The sequence below is a fragment of the Penaeus monodon genome, chromosome 2 (genome assembly GCF_015228065.2).
Source record: "Penaeus monodon isolate SGIC_2016 chromosome 2, NSTDA_Pmon_1, whole genome shotgun sequence".
NCBI lineage: Eukaryota > Metazoa > Arthropoda > Malacostraca > Decapoda > Penaeidae > Penaeus > Penaeus monodon.
In genome coordinates this window covers 35189360-35196859 of record NC_051387.1, presented here as the reverse complement: position 1 = coordinate 35196859, position 7500 = coordinate 35189360, and the positions used below count along the sequence as shown (strand labels likewise).

Here is a 7500-nt window from a genome sequence, read left to right as displayed (position 1 = left end):
GAATGCAACGGAAATGATCATGAGAGTAGTTCTCATCACACGAGAACAAATCTGATGATATAAATATTGTCAAGGAAGACACGATTGTCATAGTTAGAAATCACAACACCCTCACACAGTTCTTAATATGTTTTCTATGAGTTAGCCAGAAGGTCTATTAAAGAGGGATATAGGGGGTTACCCCCCTATCTAGGGAATAAATAGAAGGTAGGAAAAGTTAGGTTTGGATTTTGGGTTAGCATGATACCCTGGTTTTGAGACTTCGTCTATGGAGGGTGCATTGCTCTTGGTAACATATACCTAGTAAACAAACAGTTCTTGCATGACAGACATTACTGAGACTTGTCTACAGAGAAATGACTTTACTAATTAAGAACATAATAAGGGAGAGACTTGTGTTGATTATCTCTATTAAACACACTTTTGAAGCCCTTAGTTGGCAGCCATTTTGATTGATTACAGTCTGTGAAGTAAAGTGAACTACCTCCAACCCTCATCCTCTTCATACAACACTTCAAATGATGCGTCATTTCTTCATGCATTGTAAATACATCTGGGTTGTTTATCCTGGGGGTCCAGTCCTGGTTAGGGAGTTAACCCAATCGGCACGTTTGGCAAGAATACATGCCATGCCCACTGTAACACAGGTTTATTTATTGTATTCACACCTAGATGGCTCTACAAGTGCTTAGTCATCAAGGGGTCACTTATTAGTCCTACCTTTCTCACCTGTTTACCCTTTTTCTTGACTTTTGGAAAGGATCTTTTGCATTATTTCATTGTCTTAAATGTTAACAAGATTTTAATAAAACTTTAATAATCATAACATCAATAACAATAATAACAGTATTGATATCAATTGTATTAAAAGGAAAAACGCATTTTCCCGCCAATTCAAGGAATGGGGAAATCAAGATCAGTCAGTAGGGCCTACTGATAGACTCCTTGGAGGCTGAGCACATGTGGAGCCATCTGTATGTAACAAAATTCACAAAAACCTACAAGGGACAGAACATAAATCTGGGGTGATTGGGTTAAGATTGATGTATGATTAGAACTTAAACAAAGACTGCAGGGGTCCAGGGGCAAAGTCCTTGACTAAGGTTTATACAACCAGAGCATATTGGCCTCCTGGACCATGGTGGTGGATGGGGCTTTGCCGCATGCACCACCAGTTAGGTTGTATGCAGGGTTAGAACATATTGTATAGAGACCATGGGGGACAATGGGACAGAGAGCCCTCTGCCAAGGGAGGTTAATTTATCAGCTATGACAATCAGGTCTTCCTGACAATGTTTATATCATCAAATTTGTGATGAAAACAAATCTGATAATCATTTCTGTGCATTCTCCTGCCTATATATTCCCTAGTCTGGGGGCTATGCACCCTGGACCCCTGTGGTAATATATATACATAGCCAGGGGGCTATGCCTCCTTGGACCCGTGCTATTACATTTGCCTGTCTAGGGAATATATCGATCATCATGTCTAAATCCCACAGGGTTAAGGTTAGGTTGCTATATTGGTTAGGACGCATTGTACGATTACCATGGGGATTCTGGATTATGTGAAATCCTGTAGATTTTTACCTAACGATGGGTTTGATTTCTGTTTTTGAAAGTCTGACGATTTAAATATTATCCGGGAAGACCCGATTTTCATAGTTGAAAAATTATCCTAAGATGGTGATATCCATTTACTACAAGTATAACAAAGTGACTATAATTACGGTAAATTAACCCATTCCTGACAGGTGGCATGTACGCACATGCCATGGCATGGCGGGACTATCTGCCGGGGGCATGTATGTACATGCCATGGTGTATGTATGGAGATGCCATGAGTTAGTTTTTGTTACAATCACGGCAAAATATTTTTCTGCCAGTGAAAGTGTGATTAAGTCGTTTTTCACACTTTCTCATTTTTACTATTAAAAAAAAGAAAAGAAAAAAAAAAAAAAAAAAAAAAAAAAAAAAAAAAGACAATTTCAACTCCATGATGCCGCCCACTGCTTATTTTATTCAGACTATAGACTGAATAATGATCAACTATGGAGTCTATATAACAACAAAAATACCCTTCAGTCCTGATTCATCAGGAAGTTTGGCAAGTAGAGACTTTAGAAAATAATGAAAACTGAAAATACAACATATCTTCGTAGTATTACGAAGAAATGGCATGGGATTCTGGTATTTGGCATGAGTGGTCGCGCATGCTTAGGTGACGATATAAGCCCCCAGCAGCGGGGCCCAGGCCACTATGAATACTACCCATCGGGAAAGGGTTAATGGGATGTCTGTTGACTAGTTTTTTGAGAGTTCAGGTCGCACATGTGCAATGTGGAATTCTTGCTCTACCCAATGCTGAACTTGTCACTCTCTCCTAAGTGGAGGATTCTTTGTTTTCCTAGGTGAGATTTGGGGGTTCCCCCCAGGAAGGAGGTTGCAGGGGGCACAACCCCCCTGCATTAGATAATATAGTGACTGATTTGGTACTGTGATTACAGCAGCATTCCAGAATTCCACACTGTGCATGCATAACTGAGACTCCCAGAAGAATAGTCAATAGAGCTCACATTATGATACTGTAAACATAGCTACAGCCTTTGTATAAATGCCATGGATACAGAGGGTAGAGCATCCTAGTCAGTGGCTTTTGGTAGTGTATATTCCTGTTTACTGAGAGCTTGGATGAATGTTTGTATACATTTTTTAATGTTTGAGTATAACCATTAGACTTTTGATGGTAGTGGGTATGACCCCTTGGTGTTTGATTTTGTTGAAATGTCAAGTAGTTGGATATTGGCTTGATAGTGAAAAACTTTATGCTGATTTTTAAAACTTAAATTTCATTTTGTCTATTTACAATACATTTACAGAAATATGAAAATCCCCAACATTTCACTGTAATTTTAACCCTTTCCCGACAGATAGTATTCCACTTATGCCAAATACCAGCATCTGTTGTATTTTCAATTTTCGTTATTTTCTAAAGTCTCTACTTGCCAAACTTCCTGATAAATTGAGACTGAAGGGTATTTTTGTTATATAGACTCCATAGTTGATCATTATTCAGTCTATAGTCTGAATAAAATAAGCAGTGTGCGGCATCATGGAGTTGAAATCGTTGGTTTGTTGCTTTTTTTTTTTTTTCATAGTAAAATGAGAAAGTGTTAAAAATGACTTAATCAAACTTTCACTGGCAGAAAAATATTTTGCCATGATTGTAACAAAAAAAGACTCATACACCATGGCATGTACATACATGCCCCCAGCAGATAGTCCCGCCATGTCCGCACATGCCACCCGTCGGCAAAGGGTTAATCCTAAGAACTATGAACTCTCCAGCTTGTGCTGCAAAGAAAGCCTGATTTTCTTTTTAAGGCAAGTTTTGGTTTTGGGCATTACAAAAACTTGTTTTTTCTGAACAGAAAATAAATGGAAATTCTAAGTAAGACAGCCGCACTTATTTGTTCATATATTTTCCTCCTACCCCTTTCACTCTTGGGGGAGTTTGGGGTTGAAGTAGTGAATCATAAATGAGAAAATGCTACTATCTATATTCTGGCCATCTTACTGAAAAGATGCCCTTCATTGTTAGATTAATAGAAATGAAATGGAGTATTGTAGATATGAAATACTTTTCATATCTACAAAGTTGTATTTTAATCATGTAAAGCCATAAAATGTCTAGATGTAAATAAAGAGGATATTCAGGGGTAACTTATATGTAATAGCATGGTACATGGAGAGGAAGTATGGGAGAGTAAAAGATCAGGGGGCAGAATTAAATATACCACAAGTATATTATGTTAAATATATATATTATATAATATATATATATAAATATTATATATAATTTATATTAATATAATATATATATATTAATATATATAATTAAAATTTATATATATTATATATTATTATATAATTATATATATTATTATATTTTAAATATAATATAATTGTATATATTATTTATATATTATATATATATTATTATATATATATAAATTATATATATATATATTAATATATATATATAATATATAATATATATTTATTTTATTATATTATATTATTATATATATAATATATAAAATAATTACTATAATTATAATATATATATGTATATTATATAGTATATATGTATATATATATATGATTATATGATATATATATATGTATATATATTATATATATTATATATATATTATTATATGTATATATATAATATATGTATATATATTATATTATGTATATATATATATAGTATATGTATATATATTATATTATATGTATATATATGTATATATATATGATATATATGTATGTATATATTATATATATGTATATATATGTATATATAGTATAAAAATTAATGTAATGATATTATATATTTATGTATATATATGATATATTAGTATATATATATATATGATATGTATATATATAATATGTATATATATATGTTTTATATATATATATATGTATAATATATATGATATGTATGTATTATATAGTATATATATAATATATAATTATATATATGATATATATGTATGTTATTATATAGTATATGTATTAATATAGTAATGTATATGTTATATATATATGTGATATAATGATTGTATATTATATGATATATATATATATAGTGTATATATATATGTATATATTGTATATATGTATATATGTATATATACATACACACAATTTTATTTATTTATTTATTTATTTTTTTAAGGGTATCATGATCTGTTTATTCATTCCAGGCAAAGGTTGATAGCAGTCCTAGAGGTGGCTTCCGTGGAGGCAGAGGTGGCTTCCGTGGGGGCAGGGGTGGCTTCTCAGATGGCAAAGGTTTCTCAGAAGGCAGGGGCGGCTTCAGAGGAGGCAGGGGCGGCTTCAGAGGAGGCAGGGGCGGCTTCAGAGGAGGCAGGGGCGGCTTCAGAGGAGGCAGAGGCGGCTTCAATGAAGGCAGGGGTGGCTTCAGAGGGGGCAGGGGCGGCTTCAGAGGAGGCAGAGGTGGCTTCAGAGGGGGCAGGGGTGGAATGGATCAGAGACCAAAGCCAGTGAGTATTTTTTGCTATTTTTTTTTATTTCAGTGTTTTTTTTTTTTTTAATATCAGGAAGTAGGGTTTATGAAGTCTTGTTTGTGTAGTAGTAATTACAAAACCCTCTGGAAGTTGCTCAAAAAAAATAGATTGTTTCAAACTGAAGCATTACTTTTTTATTTCTGACAGGAATGTGATCCTTGTGGTCTGTACATAAGAACACCAGCATTTAACAGAGAAACCACTGAGAAATTACTAGAAATGGGAAAGAAATCAAACTACACATTTTGCAGGTGAGTGATTTTTAAGAAATTTTATTTTATTACTTTATAGAAATACACTTTACCTTCAAATATTGGTCACATCCTTTTACTAGAATTGTAAGGAAGATATGTGTAACACAATTAGCACTTTGTTTTTTCAGCAAAAAGATTCTAATGTTACACCTAATTACAATTACTATATCTGTTGTCCAATTTTGACCATTTATATTCATCCCTAAGAATTGATAGACCGGAATTTATTTTTAATGGGATGTAAAGTTTGTTGAATTTAATTTGATTGAGGCCTAAATCATAATCACTTTTTTAGATTACAATTCTTGTATAAAAACACAAATTTTAAATAATCCTTTTGTCATGATTTTTTTTTTTTTGTTTAAAAGGAATGGAGGACATATCCTACTGTAATTTTGTAACAATACATTAGTGAGTTCGAATAAGGTGTGGTTTTCCTAATACCTCTATCTACAGGAATGGTTCTTTTGCAAAATTGGAGAATGTCTTCTTTATTGGGTGATTTATTTAGTCCTGTAGGTGTACTTGTATGTTGCTTGGCTTCTTTTTTTTTGTGTGTATAAATTGACACAAGGTCTTATTTTCCCATTGGATCAGGAAAGCTCAATCCTTAATACCAACTATTTATTTGATATCAGACTAAAGTGTTATACTCGCATGTCTTGGAGTGGAATGGAAAAAAGATGGAAAAGTACCTGTTTTTACAGCTCCAGATACATTTGAGCTTGTGAACTAATTATGTTTAATGAAGTAGAGTAAATCCAGTATTTTTAATGGATTGCAATATTTTTAATGACAAGGAATTAAAAATATTGTATGTGGCCCGAAATCAAGGCATACTTGAGTAGCAACTCTCCTTGTGACACTCATGTGTGGTGTGTTCCAGACTTCTTGTCTCCCCTCTGCAATGTTATCTCTTTTTCCATATAAGCATTTTTTGTATTTTTGCTATTTTCCAGTTCAAATATTTGTCATTTAATATACTGTATCAAGATGGTACAAGACAGACTCCATATCATCTCTCGATGTAGTTCATATCTCTGTAATAATAACAATAAGTAACTTTTTTTTTGTAAGATCTAATTACAGTGGGCAGAAATAGGATCCTGAGTCAGGAAGTAGTGTCCTCCTTGGAACTCTTCCAGTCATAGCTTGCTGGTTGTCCTATTTAAATTCAGTTACTGATAGCAATAATGCAAGAACCCCTTCCTAAACAGCCACCGAGTCTAATCTTTCATGGGCTTTGTGCACTAATAGCGAGTCATTCCTGTCACCCCGGCCTTCAGCTGAAGTTCTTATGACAGCATGTTCTCATCACCAAGGCCCTCAGCGAAATTTTTCCGTGACGGCATGTTGCCAGTTCTCAATTCAGTTTTTTTCTTGACCTGATAATCAGGTCATCTAGATCCAAGAGGTAAAGCTACTTGCAGGGATGAGGAAAGGGAGACCAATTTAAGTATTCAGAGGTGAAGGTCAGCCAAAGATCGGTAGTACATTGAGCATGAAAAATATTTAGAGAAAAAAAAAGTTGGAAATGGGTCTTAGGTCTGAATAAAAAAAAAAAGTGTGAGTAGGTGAAGTATTGTGCATTTATATATATATATATATATTTTTTTTTTTTTTTTTTCAGAGGTTTATATATTTACTGCCACACAGAAGAAGCTGCTAACAAAACTAAAGAAACTTTAAATAAAATTAAGTTCAAGAGTGGAAATACTTGCAAGGTGGATTATTGTTTTTCAAGGTGAGTAAAAAAGACTGCTTTTTGAGGTATCAAATCTGTTCCATATTTGTATATATTTGAAGACTGAATATTTACTTATTTTCCAATATCTAAAATTTTGTTTTTCTGACTTCATTATAGGTCTGAACAAAAAATTGAGGCGCCAGAAGTTGTAAGTTAATTTGCTGGATGTTTAATGCTATGTAATTTTATTATTTATGTGCACAGAATTTTATAGTATTGTCACTCTACATAACGTTAGAAGACCTTTTTTTTTTTTTTTTTTCATTCCATTTTTTTATTGGAAAAAACAGATTTCAATACAGATATTGATGTTAAGCCTAGAATTAAACTGAAGGTCAGGCAAATAGAAACCCTACTAACATTTGATTTGATTGAATATTACAGATTTAAAAAGTCAAAT

The 7500-nt window shown here is 33.0% G+C and overlaps 1 pseudogene; it reads left to right on the top strand.

Annotated features, from left to right (window-relative positions):
- The window catches only part of LOC119582616, a 13335-nt pseudogene that overhangs the window by 1700 nt on the left and 4135 nt on the right, over nt 1–7500 (top strand).